This window comes from Stegodyphus dumicola, chromosome 10 (assembly GCF_044657685.1).
Source record: "Stegodyphus dumicola isolate Sdum_Otavi_A_Nest chromosome 10, ASM4465768v1".
NCBI lineage: Eukaryota > Metazoa > Arthropoda > Arachnida > Araneae > Eresidae > Stegodyphus > Stegodyphus dumicola.
This window is the reverse complement of record NC_140777.1, coordinates 90,176,482-90,195,259: the sequence shown is the minus strand read 5'-3', so window position 1 is coordinate 90,195,259 and position 18,778 is coordinate 90,176,482. Positions and strand designations below refer to the sequence as shown.

The 18,778-nt window shown below is 33.3% G+C and overlaps 1 pseudogene across 1 annotated transcript in view; it reads right to left on the bottom strand.

The window, feature by feature from the left end:
• The window catches only part of LOC146995020 (cullin-5-like), a 430,616-nt pseudogene that overhangs the window by 37,538 nt on the left and 374,300 nt on the right, over positions 1 to 18,778 (bottom strand). The gene's annotated exons all lie outside the window — the stretch shown is intronic.

The window sequence follows — 18,778 nt, the reverse complement described above, 5'->3', positions numbered from 1 at the left end:
GAAATTCTAAAGATATGCTTAATTTAACATTATTTTGCGATATTGCTCTTGAACTGAATTTTATGGTTTAAGTGCAAAGAACACGATATTTAATAAATAAAGGTAACACTCAAAACGTTAAAAAAACGCCCCTTTGGACATAATTTAAAATCTGAAAAATTTCAGATTTTTTTTTTTTTTATTTATGTTTGCTTACTTTATTTTTAGTTGAAAGGGGCAATTTGCCCTGAAGAACTTTTAATTTCGCTTTGGCATTTTTCATTGGAAACTATAAACGGCGGATCACTTTTCCAATTGTTGCCACTAAATTTTATCGCTCTGTATTATACTTAAAGAAATTAAATAATGAAGAATCTGCATGAATGTACGTATGTTTCTCGCATTGTAATAAAACAACGGTACCTAGAGCTATCAAAATTTCAAAAATGGAAGCCCTAATTTGAATTTGAAATTTGTTTTATTATCGATTTCATATTTTATAACACTTCAACGAATTTTTGATTAAAAAACTAAACGATTTCAAAGCAAGTTCCAAAGCGATTTTATCTCCAGCGCGAGAGACTCTAAGATACGCTCATTTTAAAATAATTTTGAGATATTGCTGTTGAACTGAACTTTGTGGTTTGAGTACGTAGAACATGATATTTAATGAGGTAACACACAAAACGTTAAAAACACTCCTTTGGACGCAGTTTAAAATCTGAAACCTTTCATATTTTTATTTATTAGTTCAAAGGGGCTTATTAGTATTTAAAACAATAGTCCTTGAGAGACTATTGTTTTAAATACTAATACTGTTTTCGTTTTTGCGATTTTGCGTTGAATCACTATAAACGGCGAATCACTTTTCAGACTGTTGCCACCAAATGTTAGAGTCCCGCATTACATTTGAAGTAAGTAAATAATGAAAATCTGCGTAAATGTGTGTATATTTCTGGCATTGTGATAAAAAAAAGGTTTGAAAAAAGGCCATCCAAGTTTGAATGCCGTAATCCTCCTACGAATATGGGAATGTGGAAGATCAAATTTTATATTATCTATTTCATATTTTGTGAAACTTTAACGAATTTTTGAGTAACAAACTCAACGATTTCAAAGCAAGCAATAGCAACACTCTACGGGGGTGGAAACCTTTTTATCTCCAGCGCGCGGAATTGTGTACCGGAAATTCTAAATATATGCTCATTTTAAAATTAATTATCGACATTGCTATTGAACTGAATTTTATGGCGTAAGTGCAAAGAACATGATATTTGATAAATAAAGGTACCACACAAAACGTTAAAGAAATGTCTTTTTGGACGTAATTTAAAATCTGAGACCTGTAAGATTTTTTTTTAAAAAATTTTTATTGTTTTTTGAATGCATGTTGTTTGCGAATGACGCAGTAGTCGTGTATAATTTGAATATATAATAATTATTTGTGCTATTTTTTATTTGAAATGCATAGAATTCTCTAAAATAGTAGCATTCTTAGATTGAATATTGTCTAAGCAGGTTCAATGATATTTTAACTTCATTACCATATCAAATACAGTTTCTTTTTAATTTAAAAACTTCGCCAGCGGTCTGAAGCAACTTTTTGAATCATAGGATGAGTTTTACTAAAATTTGTAGTAGTCCGAATTTTTATAAGTATTCAGAGTTACTGAAATAAAAAAAGCTAAACTTTTTAGAATTTTTTTATCAAAGTATTACATCTTAGGCCAGCAAGACCTGATTAGTAAATCCGGGAAAGGATCTATGATTGTTTAGTAAGAAGTAAAAAAAAGTACTCTAGGTCTAAGCAGTAAAAGAAAGCCTGTCCCTCTATCGAAAATTGTCACGTATGTTAGAAAGATTTTGCAAGACATTAATATTTTAGCTCAAACATGATTTTTTCAAAATTTAGTCTCTTGTTTTGGAGATGGTGTTCAAGCATCATAATTTTATTTTCACATGTGCAGAATTTTTATATTTTTTATTGATCGCTGTACTTTTAACTTCCATAGCATAAATTAAAGAAATACACATAGCAACTTCAGCCATAAACAGATGACTTAAGAGAAATTTGTTTTGACATATTATGTGAAAGATTAATAAGTACTATAACACAACAATATTACATGACAGTAATATTAAATGCTTTTGCATTTATGTTACATGACAGTAATTAGAAAACAATAACTGTAGATGCGAAAAAAACCTGTACTTATAAACTTCTGCATTTTTAAAGAAAGTACAAAATAGTTCAGAATAGCAGATGGTTTTCAGATCATTCAGTAAGGTCATCGTAAGTATATTCTCTTCACGTTTCGGAAGAACTGTAGTAGTTCAGATTTGTTGTAAAAGACTAATTACACCCCTGGGGATTGGCGTACTTACGGAACGGAAAAACAAGCTTTGAAACATACTCATACAAAAGTCCTACCTTTTGTTCGACAGATAAATGACAGATGTGATAATTTGAACACATGCTTTCAATCAGTTGTTTCCTTCTAACAAAGCGTCTTGGGCGGCTAGCAGGATCCTAGCAAAGTCTTGTAATAGTCTCTTGTTTTAAATATGCTGTATTCGAACTCAAATTCAAAGACGGGCATTTAAAGATTTTATTAATGCTTTTTTTTTTTTTTTTTTTTTTTTTTTTTTTTTTTTTTTTTTACATTCGACGATTCAATATTTGTTTAAAAAATAAACACATAAATAAACTTGCATAGCAGATCAAAATTATGTTGCTGTGGAAATGTTTCATCAACAGTTATTAGTAGTTATAACAGCATAACTAAATAAGCCCATTTTGAAATATGGATGATATTGCATTCATTATTTTTAATCTGAAACAATATCAAGTTGTTATTACTAGGTAAAATGGCTTAAAATAAGCTCACACATTATAAGAAAATTTTTTAAAATGAAAATTGGATTCACTTTCTTTCACATAATTTCTGACCAGTTCTTCCAAAATATTTTAAAGCTTACTTTACTACATAATAGAAATGTCTCCACGTTCGTTGTTTTTAGTTAGTAATTTTAATTGAGGCTGTTATATAAGAAGGCTATTTATCGTTGTTGTGTTATAGTACTTATTTTATTGTATAATGCAAATTTTTATCAATTGGTTAATTTTATAATGTATAGAGGAATTTAAAACAGAACAAAAGTAATTTCCACCGTTATAATAATGACAAGACACCATGCTGGCTGCATGGGTGTCTTGTCTGGTATTAAATGGTTCCCAATAAAAACATAGTTAACTGAGTAGTATACTACATTATATTAATTAATTTACTAACCAAATAGCAAAAACATTTCAAATTCGAAATCCATCTTTTATCTAAGTACTTTTTGCAAAGTAACAAAAATTCTAATCCCTTTGTAGTTTAAATTAAAGATAAACAAAAAATGTTGTTTTTTCCCCATGAAATGCTAATTTTATATTATTTGATAAAAACTGGGAAGTGCAAAATCAAAATCCTGGCGAAATACATATACTTATGAATGAACACAGCACACAAACATTTCTTCACCCTAAGCACGAACACAAATCATATTTTAAACAGCTTAAAATGAATCTACTTTCAAAGTATTTAATTTGTGATAGATAATGACAGCTGAAAATATTTTCCAATATTACAAGATAAAATGAGGTTATTTCTCAAATAGTTTCACAAATAAACTCACAAAATAAAGAACGCTTTTATAAATTTTTAATTTGCAATACGTTAGATGCTTTATTGAAGAATTTGCAATAATATCGTTCTGATTTTCATTTTATACAAGATTGTCATCATGTTTCACTGATGAGCAACTTGCTAATTATTAGTCCAATGTAGAGTCCTCCTTCTGTTTTCTCATAAAATCGCCTTTGTAAATTTAGAGTTTAATTTAGCAAAACGTTTTCCACCTAAGTGGTAAAATGTCTTCGTAAAGAATTCCCTAAAGAAATCTGCCGTGTATTTATGTTGCATTTAGGGATATTTTCAAAAACACACGCTGCTGATTGTTATTTTTAATAGGTGAACAAAAGAAATATTTTTTTAAGAAAGAATATAACTTAACTGCAAGCTATGTCTTATTCCTAGATAGCGAAGCTTGATTACAAACTCAATTTTTAAAATACATTTAATTATCTTTATGCTTTAAAAAATGTCTTGTCTGGTATTTGGCCACCCACTTAACTTACACGTTGACCATTTAAATAGAGCACTACCAAATGGCACATTGAAAATGATCATATTCATCTCAGTGAGATGGATATGATTCTCATATCTTTTCTGTTTCGCATCTCTTTCTCGGAAACAAATCTACCTATGTAGTATATTAATGTATAGGTAGCAGACATTCTGTCACTGTCAGCCGAACGGTAAAGTCGCTGAATAGTCGCAGAATACCGAGTTCTGACTTAAGTTCGATTCTAAGAGACCGGGCTGGCTGCATGGGAGTTTTCATAGTTTTCCGTATATATAACATATATACGAGCAGTTTCTTTAAAAAGTCCTGGGGCCCACCAGCGGCCGAGCGATACAGTCGCTGAACACTGGTAGTTCGGTCCGAGGTTCGAATCCCGCGAACGGGCTGGCTGCATGGGTGTTTTCGTGGTTTTCATCATGTGTAACGTGTATACGAGCCAGTTTCCCTTAGAAAGTCCTCCACGACGCCATCCCTCCCCTTAGGCAGATAGCCCTCGAGGCTTTGCCGTAATTAAATAACCTAACCTTTAAAAAGTCCTCCACGAAGAGACCCTCCTCTTAGGCAGACAGCTCTAGTATGCTTTGATGTAGTCAAATAAGCCAAAACATTCTGTTGGCAAAAAAGCAAGATTGCATTTATCATGAATAATTTCTAATGCAAAAGTTATACTTGTCACTAAGGAAAGAATTTATTTTTGTGTAAAATTCAGATTGCTTGAATTTTAATAATTCTCAGAAACGAAACACAAATAACAAAAAGCTAAAAAAAATATTCATAATTAATTAGGATATATAAACGATGTAATCATTAAGCATATTTTTAGTAAGAAAGAATATTTTGTAATAAATAATTGAAAAATATATTTAATACTAAAGAATCCTCTATATATCTCTACAAAGTATAAAAATTACAAATATTTTTCAAGGTGCATGTGTATATGTACCTGATAAAAATATTTACATTGTTTATTATTCTAGAGATATTTTTAACCAGGTGCATATTTTCCGTGAGGCATTTTCCGGAGAATTTTTTTTCCCGATATACATTCTCAGGATATTTTCTTGGCATTCGTTTTACTCAAGTGGTTAGATTAAAGTGTTATTTTGTATGCTGTGAAACCTAACTAGAATTTATTTTCATTCCATAGTTGCTTCACATAAATTTTCGATTTTATGTAATATTCAGTTTCATAATTGCACTATCATTTTGAGATTTACTATACTTTTCAGTTTTTTCTATTAAATGTTGTCTACAACTACTTTCAATAAAATACTGATATGATATATAATAGGGAAATATAACATACACGCGCACACATGCTCACAAACTTACATCACCATATGTATACACAGTGTTTTGTATTGTGTGTTTACATATATATATATATATATATATATAGTTTACATATAACAGTTTTAATAATTTTAACAGCAAAACAGTTTTAATAATTCCTACGAAAAGTGTGATAAATTTTCACGAAATAAACTGCTTAAATTTATATATATATATCAAGCAAGGTAGTAATTACAATTTTGAAAAACTAATTTTGGTCTAGAAAACATCTTGTGCAATTTTTGGAGCAACAGCTCTTGGTAACTTTTATGCGAGCTTACTACATTTATATATATATATATATATATATATTGCGCTTTCCATAGATTAACATAAATGAAGTTTTTAAAGTCTGAATTTAAATAATGATATTGTGTTTATATGTACTGTAATTACTGATGAAAGGATGTTTCTGAATTTAAGGCCTTAAATTACTAACAGACGGCAAATACACAACTTGAAATCAGAGTCTTTGGAAGAAGCAATAAATTTAGAATTTTCGGCAGCTCCATTTCTCGTCATAGTTAACAAAATGAAAGAACTGAGAAAAATAGATAGCGGATGATGCTTTTTTGTCCTTGCACAAAGGTAATGGTCTCCCATATAAAGTAGAAAATGTACAAAGGTGGTAAACTAAAAGAGTTCAGTAAACTAAAATATACCCCTGGAGGTATATTTACGTTGAAGTCAACTTGGAGATTCCGCTATTAGGTGTTTTCTTTGAAAAGGGTAATATCTTTTTCAGCACATAACCAGAAATAAGAGTTTATGTTTTCATTACTTAATCTTCAAAGCTGTATAATTTGGAGCATCTGCTCGAAAAACTGTTAACTTATTTTTCATCCTTCATGAAAAGAATACACATCTGCGTAAATGTCTTGGAGAAATAATATCGTTAACAATTTTGCTACAAAGAATTTTTTTTTTTTGGTTTCTATTAACATCTCGATAATGCACGTAGTATATAAATACTTGCATTGTAACTCATATATAGCTAATTACAAGGAAATTGCATTGTAACTCGAAAATACATTTATTTTCTCAAGAAGCTCCTTTGTCCAAGCTGTTTACTTGTTTTCTACCCCCAAAGTGATTTTACTCTATGAAAGCCGAACTGCCTGATCTCATTCATCAGCCACTTCATCTATTCTGCTGTTGAGTTATGCGATATACATGCATACATACGTCGCGCTAAAACTAGTCATAAGTCCCAAATATAAAATTTCAACATTTTATGTTAAGTTATGCGACATACGTACGTTTAAACGTCATGATGGAACTATTCAAAATGGAAATTTCCTTTGAAATATGAAAATCGAAATGTTTCGCGATTACAATACTTTATTTATTTCTCACAAGTCAAAACGGTGTCATAAATAACTAACTACTAATAAATTTATGGTGCAATCTAAAGAATTATTTAAATCTAACACTTTAAACTGGAATAAACTTATAATATTTGAAAATTAAATACAAACATAATACTAAAATAAGTTGCGAATAATTTGTATTCGAAAAATTGGAACACGAGAGAAAAAAATTCTCACAAAATCCCTTTGTATATTAAAAAATATTTCCTCAGAAAATAAGGATAAAAAAATGCAAGATTAATTTTTCACCATTATCGAAGCAATTCCTTAAAGAAACTGGAAATTTAAAGCATTTTACGTAGTTTCTCTTACTGATGTATATTGACTAACTTTCTGTATTCGGCACATATCTTGATTTTAAGGTACGAGTAATATACAGTAATATGTGTTAGTGTGCAAATTATAAAGTAGCCAAATAGGAGATAAAATACTATTTTAGCAACCAGTCTCGTGACGAAGATACCATAGGGAGAAAAAATAATTTCACTCGCTAAATTCAACGGAGGGGAGAATTAGCTTAATTATATCCACATGGTAAGGGGGTCCGCTTTTGAAGCAGTTTGAGTAAAAATGCTTGCCGCTTTTGCGACAGACATGGTAACAAAACACGATTATTTTTACGTCGTTTCCTGAAAAAACCCGTAACGCTCGGGGTGTTAAACTTCCGCGGTTAAACATTCCGAGTTTCAATGGTAAATATACTGATTGGCTTAATTTTAAAGATCTGTACATGGCGACAGTTCATACCAATCAGTCATTAGCGAAAATTCAGAAATTCCAATATTTGATAGGACTTTTAAAAGACGAACCAGCTGCTATTATTAAGCATATTCCGATTTCCGAAACTACATACGATGAGGCTTGGGACAAATTGATGAATCGTTATGATAGAAAAAATCAAATTGTAATGTCGCTTGTCAGAACATTTCTTGAGCAACCAAAAATTACTAGCGCTGATTCTGTTAATCTAAGAAAACTATCTGATACATCTGATGAAGTTATCCGTGGATTAAAATCTCTTGGCGAAAAGGCTTCGTCTAGAGATGTTTGGCTAATTTATTTTTTGTTAGAAAAAGTCGATCCAGAAACGCGCCATTTATGGTCACAAAAAAATGGTGAAGAAGAATTTCCTACCTTAGAATGTTTTTTGGAATTCTTAAACTCAAGATGTGTTTCACTTGAAATGTTAAACACTCATAATAATGAAAAGCGAGTATCGCATAAAAATCAGTGCTCTGTTTCGAAGAATGTTTCACATAATAATAAAAATTCTGTTCTAAAATGTCAGCATTGCAATGGTTCTCATTTTTTATCAAAGTGTTATAAATTTAAAGGTGCAGATATTACGACTAGGAAAAATATCATTCGCAAGAATTTATTATGCTTCAATTGTTTCGGAAATCATCAATTAAAATTTTGTTCATCGCAGAATGTGTGTTCTATTTGCAAAGCAAAACACCATACTTTACTGCATGAAGATATTAAAAGTGTTAACGTAGTTGTGTCAAATTCATCTCCATCTGATGAACAAATTTCTAATTCAGACGAACAAAATAATATTTCGAGTTTTTCTATTCAGGGTCAGAGTACTTCATTTTTACCAACGGCGGCAGTAATAATTTACGATTCTGCTGGTCAAGGTCACGAATGTATCATTCTTTTTGACAGTGGAAGTGAAGCTTCTTTTATCAGTGAATCATTTATTCGACAATTAAATATACGCAGACAAAATGCCCGTATTTGCGTAAAGGGACTTGGTGATTCTGAAGCAGCTTTGACTCGTGGTTATGTAAATGTAAAATTGTTTCCCAAATCTGAGTTGAAAAAAAATGGTGTTTTAATACAAGCATATATTCTTAAAAAATTAACTTCGCATTTGCCTTCAGTAAAGATTGATAGCAAGGACCTTGATTATTTGAATTCAATTAATCTTGCAGATCCAAATTTCAGTACGCCCAAACAAACAGACATGATAATTGGAGCTGACTATTTCTTTTCTCTGCTTCAGCCAGGGCAGATTTTTGGCTATAAAAATGTAATTGCGCAAAATACTATTTTTGGTTGGGTTGTATCAGGCAGAATTAAAACAGAAGGCAATACTCCGCATCCCATTAGTGTTAATCGCATTAGTTTACATATTGAGGATAACGTCGATGCAACACTTAAGCGTTTTTGGGAGTTGGAAGAATTAACGTTCCAAAATCAGAAATCAACGATTGAAGAAGAGTTTTGTGAGAAGCATTTTAAAGAAAATTATCGAGTAAACGGAAATGGCAGATTTGTTGTCCGACTGCCCGTTTTCAGTAATGCTGAAGAGTTAGGCGACTCCAAACCTTTGGCTATTTCTCGTCTTCTATCCATGGAAAGAAAATTTGATTTAGATAAAGAACTTGGTAGGCAATAATAGGAGTTCATGCAAGAATACGAAACTTTAAATCATATGGTTCCAGTTGTTGAGAATGAAGAAAATAAGCAAGTATATTATCTACCGCATCATGCTGTTGTTAAACCAAGTAGCTCTACCACTAAACTTCGTGTAGTATTTGACGGTTCATGTAAACCTAAAAATTCAGTTTCTTTGAACTCTGTTTTAGGGGTAGGTGCAACACTACAACGAGATATATTTTCAATATTGCTCAACTTTTGTATACATAAAATAGCTTTTTCTGCTGACATAGAAAAAATGTACCGCCAGATTTTAGTAGATAATGAGGATCAACATTTACAAAGAATTGTTTGGAGAGAATCTATTAATTCAAAAATGCAGACATATAAATTATGTACAGTTAGTTATGGCACTGCATCTGCACCATTTTTAGCAACACGCTGTTTGTGGCAAATTGCTTTGGATGCAGAACAGGATCATCCTCATGTATCCTCCGTTCTTAAAAATGATTTCTATGTAGATGATTGTTTATCTGGAGCAAACAGTTTAGAGGAAGCAGTTGACCTATGCTCTAAGCTTTCACAGCTATTACAGAAACGTGGATTTAATTTAAGGAAATGGAGGTCAAACTGCTCAAAGCTTCTCGAAAATTTATCCATTGATAATCATGAAGAAGATGACCTGGAAGTTCACTCAGATGAATGTGCCAAGGCTTTAGGGCTGTTTTGGAACTCTACAGAAGAAGTATTTTTATTTAACATTTCTATGGATTTTGGGACTGAAATTACTAAAAGAAGGTTCATTTCTCAATCTTCTAAAATCTTTGATCCTCTTGGCTTGCTATCACCATGTACAGTCAAGTTGAAAATGTTTTATCAGCAATTGTGGTTTTTAAAACTTGACTGGGATGCCCCACTGCCTAAAGAATGGGAAGAGAAGTTGCAGCGACTTCAAAAAGATCTTAAGGCTCTCAAAAATGTTAAAATTTCGAGGTGGCTTCAAACTACGTCTAACCACATCTATCTGCATGGTTTTTGTGACGCGTCAGAATCTGCTTACGCTGCTGTTATCTACTGTGTTCAACCAACATCTCACGACAGAAATGAAGTCAATTTGGTGGTTGCTAAAACCAAAGTTGCTCCCATTAAACAAGTGTCCATACCTAGACTGGAACTCCTAGGTGCATTGCTCCTTGCCAGATTAATCAAAGCTGTTCGTAAAGCCTTCTCCACCACTGAAATTTCCTTTCACGCTTGGACTGACTCTAAGGTTGTTCTCTGTTGGTTAGCAGCTCATCCTCTAAAATGGAAGCTTTTTGTGGCAAACAGGACTTCAGAAATATTAGATGCTGTTCCCTATCAACAGTGGAGCTATATTTCGTCGAAACAGAATCCTGCCGATCTTCCTTCTAGAGGAATCGATCCTAAAGTTCTACCGAACATATCCCTATGGTGGCATGGGCCATCATTCTTAGCGTTCGACAGTTCAAAGTGGCCTCTACAATGTTCTGTCAGTAATGAGACTAACAGCGATGCAACTGTCTTAACTGAACAAAGGACAAAATCATTTTTTTGTACAACAGCTTATTTGACTAATGACACTCTGGACAATTTATTTCAGAACTGTTCTTCTTTATCTAAAATAGTTAATGTAATTTCTTTTTGTTTAAGATTTATTTCTAGGTGCAAAGAACGGGTCTTTGGTTCTGAAGATAATAGGTTAAAAAGTCCTGCAGTAGTACCTTCATCTAATGAAAGGCAAGCAGCTATGAAGTTGATCATTAAATGGATCCAGTTTGTGCACTTCCATAAAGATATAAACGATCTCAAAAATAATTCATCTTTAAGTCCTAAAAGTGTTTTAAGTTCACTTTTTCCTTTTCTAGATGATGATGGTGTTTTACGGGTGGGAGGTAGGCTGCAAAATTCTGACTTGTCATTCAATGCTAAGCATCCCATAATTATACCAGGTCAACACAGGATTGCTTTGTTGCTTGTTAAACAATATCATGTAACTTATATGCATGCAGGGCACAGTTTACTAGCTAACATTTTAAAGCAAAGCTATTGGATTGTAAATGGTAAGAAACTTATTCAGTCCTTTATCCATAAATGTATTGTTTGTCACAGATATAAATTGTCATCTAATAATCAATTAATGACAATATTAGAGTTGTTACAGTGAAAACTGTTAATGGTTATTTTAAAATACCCGTAGTAAAACTTTTACCGTTGCCATTGCATCGGGAATGATCTATGTTAATGCAATGGCAAGGGTGGGAGTTAATGTTGGATGCATATTTAATATTTGCTTTTCTTTTTTTTTTGTATATTTTATTTCCTCACTGCTTAATTTTATGTTATGATTTTTGCAATAATCTTGTTACTGGCAATGTGCTTTATTTTACTATAAAGTTTGTGTGAATTGCAACAGTTGTTCATGTTTATGTTTCAGTAGAATAGCGTTCTTAGCCGCACTGCGCTGCAGGCAATATTTCTCTTAAAGAATTTTATGTTTTAGAATAAGAATAAAGTTTATTATACAAAGCTGATGCTTTTTAGTTCAAGGCAACTAAACGGCAAATCACAATACTACGGGAAAACCCCAGCAGAATTATTTTTAGGACGAAAGTTAATTTCGCCATTAGATAAATTATTCTTTGTACAACAAAGAGAGCAAGAATTTAAACAGAAAGATGTGCAAACACTTATTGACCAGGCGGTTAAAAGATCGGATACGGCAAGAAATAGGCAAAAGTTATACTATGATAGAAAACGCCGTGAAGCAGATTTTAAAGTTGGAGATAAAGTGTTGAAGCGGAAATTTTCTTTATCAAGTGCCCCAGATAATTTTACTGCAAAGTTAGCTCCAAAATTTGAAGGCCCATATGTAATTCAGGAAATCAAGGGAGTCGTATTGTACCTTAAGAACGAGAGAGGGGAAATCTGTAAAGCAAGTCCCGACCAGGTGAAAAATATTATAATCAAAATGATTTTGAAATCCTTAGAAGTTTCTTGCAGGACTCAAGCGTAAATGAAGTAGAAGGTCCAGAAGTAACGTCACCCGTTCCACAACCCAAGAAGCAGAGAACTGAAGAGAAACCTAGCCCTTCTATAAGTCATGCGGCGGTACCGAAAAGAAGAAATGAAAACGTCAGACTCCAGCATTTAAGAAATACAAGAAAGCAAAGCCGCCGCGTAAAGACACTTTGGTAAAGAGGAAAATGCTACTTACAACGTATCGCAGTAGAAATTCTACATCGAGTAGAACGCTTCCAGGGCCAGAGAGTCAGGTGCAAACAAGGCCGCCGTTCCCGAGAACAAAAACACAGCAGGAGGAACGAAAAGACCACCACCAACAGAAGAAATCCAAGCACGATTCCAGACGGGAGGACGCCAAGACCAGCCGTCCAGGGGCAAAACGGAAAAGACAGCAACCCGACGACTACCACTCCAAGAGGCCAGCATGCTCAGGGCAAAAAAGAAGAAGCAACGTGGACGACACTCGAAGGACCCTAAGGAGACGACTGACGTCGATGAAATCTATAACGTGGGAGCAGTTCTGCCAGAAGAGGATGTCGGAGTTACAATCATCGAAAAATCAAAGATAAGTTAAAAATCTTCTATAACATTTTTTTCTTTTGTTATGCGTAAATACAAAGTTCTATGTTTTGACGGAAGTCAATGTGTCTCGGTTGAGATTTAGTTTTCTTTTCTTTATTTAGCTAAGGCAAAAGTATTATTTTCTTTAAGTATAAAATCTAGGAACAAGTAGTTTCTGTTGGTCGAAAGACTAATTCTGTTATTTTAAAGCCAAAATTTGGCCGAAGATAAAAATAACTTCGTATTCTTGTATTAATAACTACTTTAGTTTCAGTGCCTCCAGCTTGGCGAAGAATGAGTAAAGTAAAAATTTATTTTTCTCTTATTCATTTTATGGTAAATTGTAAAAATCATATTTATTAGAATTTTGTAAAGATACGTAAATGCTTGAAAGTTATGTAAAAGTAGAATTTAGTCTAGAAGCATAAAACTTTAAATGCTAAAAGTAAAGGCTCAATAGCAATGAATTCAAATTTAAGTATTAAACTGTAGATAAAATCATGCTTTAGAGCGAAAGCCTGCATGTCTAAGGATAAATGAGAGGGAAGTTAGAATGAATGTGCTTTGCAGGGTTCTCCACCTAGACTTGAATTTTAAGAATGTTAAAGTAGCTCATCGAGTTGTAGAATGTCGAGTAAGGTGTGTCTATTTGGTCGTTGAATTCTAACAAATCATTGTGGTTAGGAGAAGTGTTGCAATACTAAAACACGAATATTCTCGTTTGACACCACACATGGTGGAGAGCCAGGGTAAAGTTAAATTCATGTTTGAATACTTGAATGTATGTGCATTAAGCAGTAACTAAGGAAAATAAATCGTTCAAAAACAAAAACTTATTCAGTGTCAAGAAAGTATAAATTATAATGTATTTAGAAAGATACTGATACTTATTCCTTCCAGATACTGGAAGGAAGAGAACAGATTGATTGCTGAAGTCCAGGAAAGGTTGCTGTAAGAAGAGAGAATTAAATAAGTATCTACAGAAATTTTGTTCTACCTTTTATGAGATAACAGATTTTTTTTTTATGTCAACGAGGCTCTTAAAATTTAGATCAGAATTGTGGAAACTTTCCAACAGGTCGTTTCTAGGACCTGCTTCCAAGTTTTCCAAATTCTGGCAGCGGGAAATGTAGGGTTTATATTTATTTTAACTAACATTTATTTTAAGTTTAAACTATCTTTTCTGTTAAACCTTACTTTCCCCTGGAATTGCCAATGCCAGAGTATGTAAATTCTAGTAGAACGCGCAAAGGATTCGAATTGTCAGCGGAAGTAATCTGAGTTAAATAGAAGGGAAACGAGTTCGAAAGTGTGCTTTCTTGCTGCACGAGCGTGGAGGTGGCTAGTTAGAAATTGAAGAACCACGCGTTTAGGCCTGTGTGCTTGCCTCGGCAGATTGTTAATTTTTCAACGTAATATTCAGAAGTTTGCTGAATTATCAGCGGTATCTTAGAACGCGGTGAGGTTAGTTACGTTTAGATAGCCTCGTAGCTAGTCACTTGTTATTATTCTTTTTTTAGTTTCTTATTTTTATTTTACCTCCGGGTCGGCGTAGTTTGCGAGCGTCAAGAGCACGCATTTGTAATTTCTAAAGCTGAATGAAAAGGGATTTAAACCCTTCTCAAGAATTTGTCTACTTTCCAGTTCTTTGCAGTCACCACTATTGTTGCGTGCAGGTAGGAAGCGCGCAACATTACAAGGGATATCATTAATTATACTTTGCATTATCATTAATTATACTTTGCTTTCCAGAATTTTTTTTTTTTTTTGTATTCTTTTGTGTTTTTTGTTGCTCATTTCACTGATTTTAAGATACTGAAAAGTTTTGAGTGATTTTTTTGGAAACAAAGTTCTTAACCTCCTTTATACCATTTGAGTTCTTAAGATTTTGCAAAGGGAAGTTGGTTAATTTATTTATTAGGATCATTAATATTTGAATTAAGGGATATTGCTTATTTCATGGTAATTTTGTTATACGTAATAACTTTTTTGATAGTGATTTATAGAATAGTTTAGAGGGTTTCGGCAGTGAAGACGATGGTTATTTATATTTAGATGCAGCGTCTAACAGTTTCTCCCACCTCAGACAAGATCTCAGTCTGTGTGCTTGTTTCCCTCGTTTTGGAAGCATCTTTGATAAGCTGGGTTGGCGCTTTTTGCTTTTTGTACATTTAGAAAACATTATCATATTTATTTTTACAACCATGGGTACAAAGAAGAAGATGATGTCTATTGAATTACAGCGTGAAATCATAGAAAACCATGAGCAAGGAGTGCAAGTAATTGACTTGGCGATGATGTACGGTCGTAGCACATCAATGATATGTACTGTGCTTAAACAAAAGGAGTTGATAAAGGGTATAACGCCATCTAAGGCCGATAAAATAATGTCTAAACTCTGGACCTCTCTCCGTGAATAGATGGAGAAACTACTGATGGGGTGGGTGAGAGAGAAGCAGCTTCAAGGAGGAACCTTAACATAAAGCTTCATATGTGAGAAGGCACGAGCAATTTACGGTTATTTGCTAAAGAAGATCCCACACACTTCTAAAAATGAGGAATCGGAAGACTTGTTTAAATCCAGTAGGGCTGGCTTGACATCTTTAGGAAAAGGACCGGCATTCACTCCGTCGTCAGACATGGTGAGGCAGCTGAGGTTTACATCAAAATGTTTTCCGAACTGATACTAGCCAAAGGATACATCCCCCCAGCAAGTCTTCAACTGTGACGAGACAGTGCTTTTCTGGAAAAGGATGGCGAATAGAACTTACATAACGGCAGAGGAGAAGACGATGCCAGGTCTCAAACCCATGAAGGATAGATTAACTCTAGCAATTTGCGCCAATGAGATTGGCGACTGTAAAATCAAGCCTCTGCTAGTATACCATTCGGAAAATCCCAGAGTCTTTAAGTCATATAATATTTCAAAAGAAAATCTGCCAGTTATGTGGAGGACAAATTCGAAGGCGTGGGTCACCAGGAAATTCTTTGCGGAGTGGATAAACCTGGTGTTTGGCCCTTCTGTTAAAAAATACCCACAGAAAAACAACCTACCCATGCAAGCCCTTCTCTTCCTCGACAATGCCCCTACTCACCCACCAAATCACGAAGTTGATTTACTCTAATAGTTCAAGTATATAAAAGTTCCCTACCTACCACCCAACACCACTCCTATCCTGCAGACGATGGATCAGCAGGTGATTTCTAATTTTAAGAAATTGTACACCAAGCACATTTTTTGGGGCTGCTTTGAGGTGACGGAGAACACAAACCTTACCCTTCGAGAGTTCTGGAAAGGCCACTTTAAGATCGTCATATGCCTAGGAATTATTGATCAGGCCTGGCTGGGTGTTACAACGAGGACCTTAACCTCTGCACGGAAGAAGCTGTGGCCTGAGGCTGTTGCTGAAAGGGCCTTCGAAGGATTGGAACCCAAAGTCGCATAGGTAGTGGAGCTTGTTTCTCTGGGAAAATCCATGAGTCTGGAGGTGGATGGGAGAGATATGAACGAACTCGTCGAACAACAGTCTCAGGAGCTGACAACCGATTAGTTACACGATCTGTATTTGCAGCAGTATACGTTGGGTTAACGAAAAATTAGTTTTGAAGAGGAGCTAGAGGTGGACAAGGTTATCCCTACAAGAGATATAAAACAGGTCTTGGGAATGTGGGAGAAAGTAGTAGAGTTCGTGGATAAACATCACCGCGAAAACGTTGCAACTAGTCGTGCATCCTTGACACGGAGGAAGAAACAAACTTCCTTGGAAAGTTTTTTTAAACGATCTGCGGGTGGAAATAAGCAGATCATGACGAAAAAAGCGAAGACCAGTGACAAAAATTAAGCTCTTCCGTAGGCACTTTACTTTTTCTTTTAATTATGTTTTTATAGAATATGTATTTGTTATTTATAAATAAATGTTTCTTCTTGTTTTTGATTCTTATTTAAAAACACTTAAAAAACAACTGAGGTCGTGTTTTGGGATCTGGAACGGATTAATGGCATTTCGATTAATTTCAATGTGGAAAATTGCTTTGAGATACGAGCAATTTGACATACGAGCGAGGTTACGAAACGAATTAAACACGTATGTCGAGGTACCACTGTACGTAATTATCTAATCGTTAGCAAGCAGAGAGTAATAAATAATTTTAAAAGTCTGATGCTATCAATATATAAATTCTGTTGACTAGTATAATTAATTTAGAATTATACGCCTACATATAATAATAGGATGTATGTTACTACAGATACGTATTAATATATACATATATAAGTCTGTGCATATATATGAAATCATAATTCTTTTTATACCAGTTAACAGTTAGAATTACTGAACAACCATGAAAGGTTCCCCAAGAATGAAATATGGTGTAACAATGAACACTTAATTTAGAAATTCGATTCTATTATATATTCTTGTAAAAGTCATTGTAAGAGTGAAAATTCTTCATTCTGTCTTAATGCGATTTTTTGCGTTTAATGCGTTGTTTGGTGATTTTATGATCCCGAATTATATTGATGTGATATATTAATACTGCATTTGTAGACATACGTTTTCTGAGAAACGAGTCAAGGCGATTGATTTTTTGTAAAAATTTGGATTTATCCTTATTTTATTGACGTGCACCAGCACTGAATTGAGAATGGCTTGTGCTATGCTTCGATGGATGAAAAAGCGTTCGTAAGTAATGAATATTATGAAAGTTTCAGCATATTTAAATGAATAGTATTAAAAGTATATATTTATTAACATATATCAATAGTTTATGGTGAATATTTCATTATAAATCTCATGATAGTTTCATTTCTCATTCTATTGCATTTCTATTGCGGTACATAAATTTTTTGGTATACATATTGTAGATTGCATCAGTTTTGCTGCGCAATTTATTCCTCGGTATGTTACTTGTAGTGTTATTAGAAATTCCATTATTTTTGTATTTTTTCTGCAATTTTTAGTATCTTATTAAGAAATTTATGTTTTATTTCAAGATGTATATGAAGTTGGTTATATCAAATGTTAAATAAACGTTGTTATTCAGGCAATAGCGTTAGCTTTATCCAGATAGATAAATGCATTTCTTAAATACTCAAGATATAAAGACACACTCGGATAGTAGATTCACTGACTTTACGTTTGTTAAGGGTTATATATATTCATTAAGGGCGTGTTCAAAACAACCATTGACGGGTAGTCTTGGCGTAATTCGGATTCATACCAAGCTTATCCATTTCTCAGGGCAATAATTTTCGTTATTTTTGCTAAACCATTTACGAAAATATAATTTTCCGAATGCTGAACTCTTATGCATGAAAAGACAGAAGTTAAGATATTTGTTTTGCAATTTGATGCAAAATTCTTATTATTAAAACACTGATGTATATGTTCTTAATTTAAAACTCTGCCAGTATATAACATTATATAACATTATTGTGTTATCACCATTTATAGATGTCGCTTGCTGCACAGCCTGCTGAATACATTTTACTTTCTAGCTATCTACAATTACATCATGTTGTTTCGGTATGAACAGGGGCGAAGTATTCATTACTTAATTACATTTAAAGATAATTAATTAAATTTTTCTGATTTTGATATCTATATTATATAGACAGGATTACTGATAAAAAATTTCAGAAAATTGTAAATGAAGAAGTAAATAGAAAAATTTCGTTCAGGTATTGTGAGATGCTAATATAAACTTCATACATTTTACTAGAGGGCTGTTGCCAAAGCAAAATCTTTACTATATATGTCTACGAGCTCTATGTATACAGTGTGTTGCTCAAAGTAAACTTCCTGCATTGTGAAGAGTACTACGTGTATGTCTTGATGCGTTCATGAGAAGCTTGTTCCCTCGTATACGCTCTGCCACTTCGAACAAAAATTGTCCGTAAACTGCAGCGTCTTGAGTTG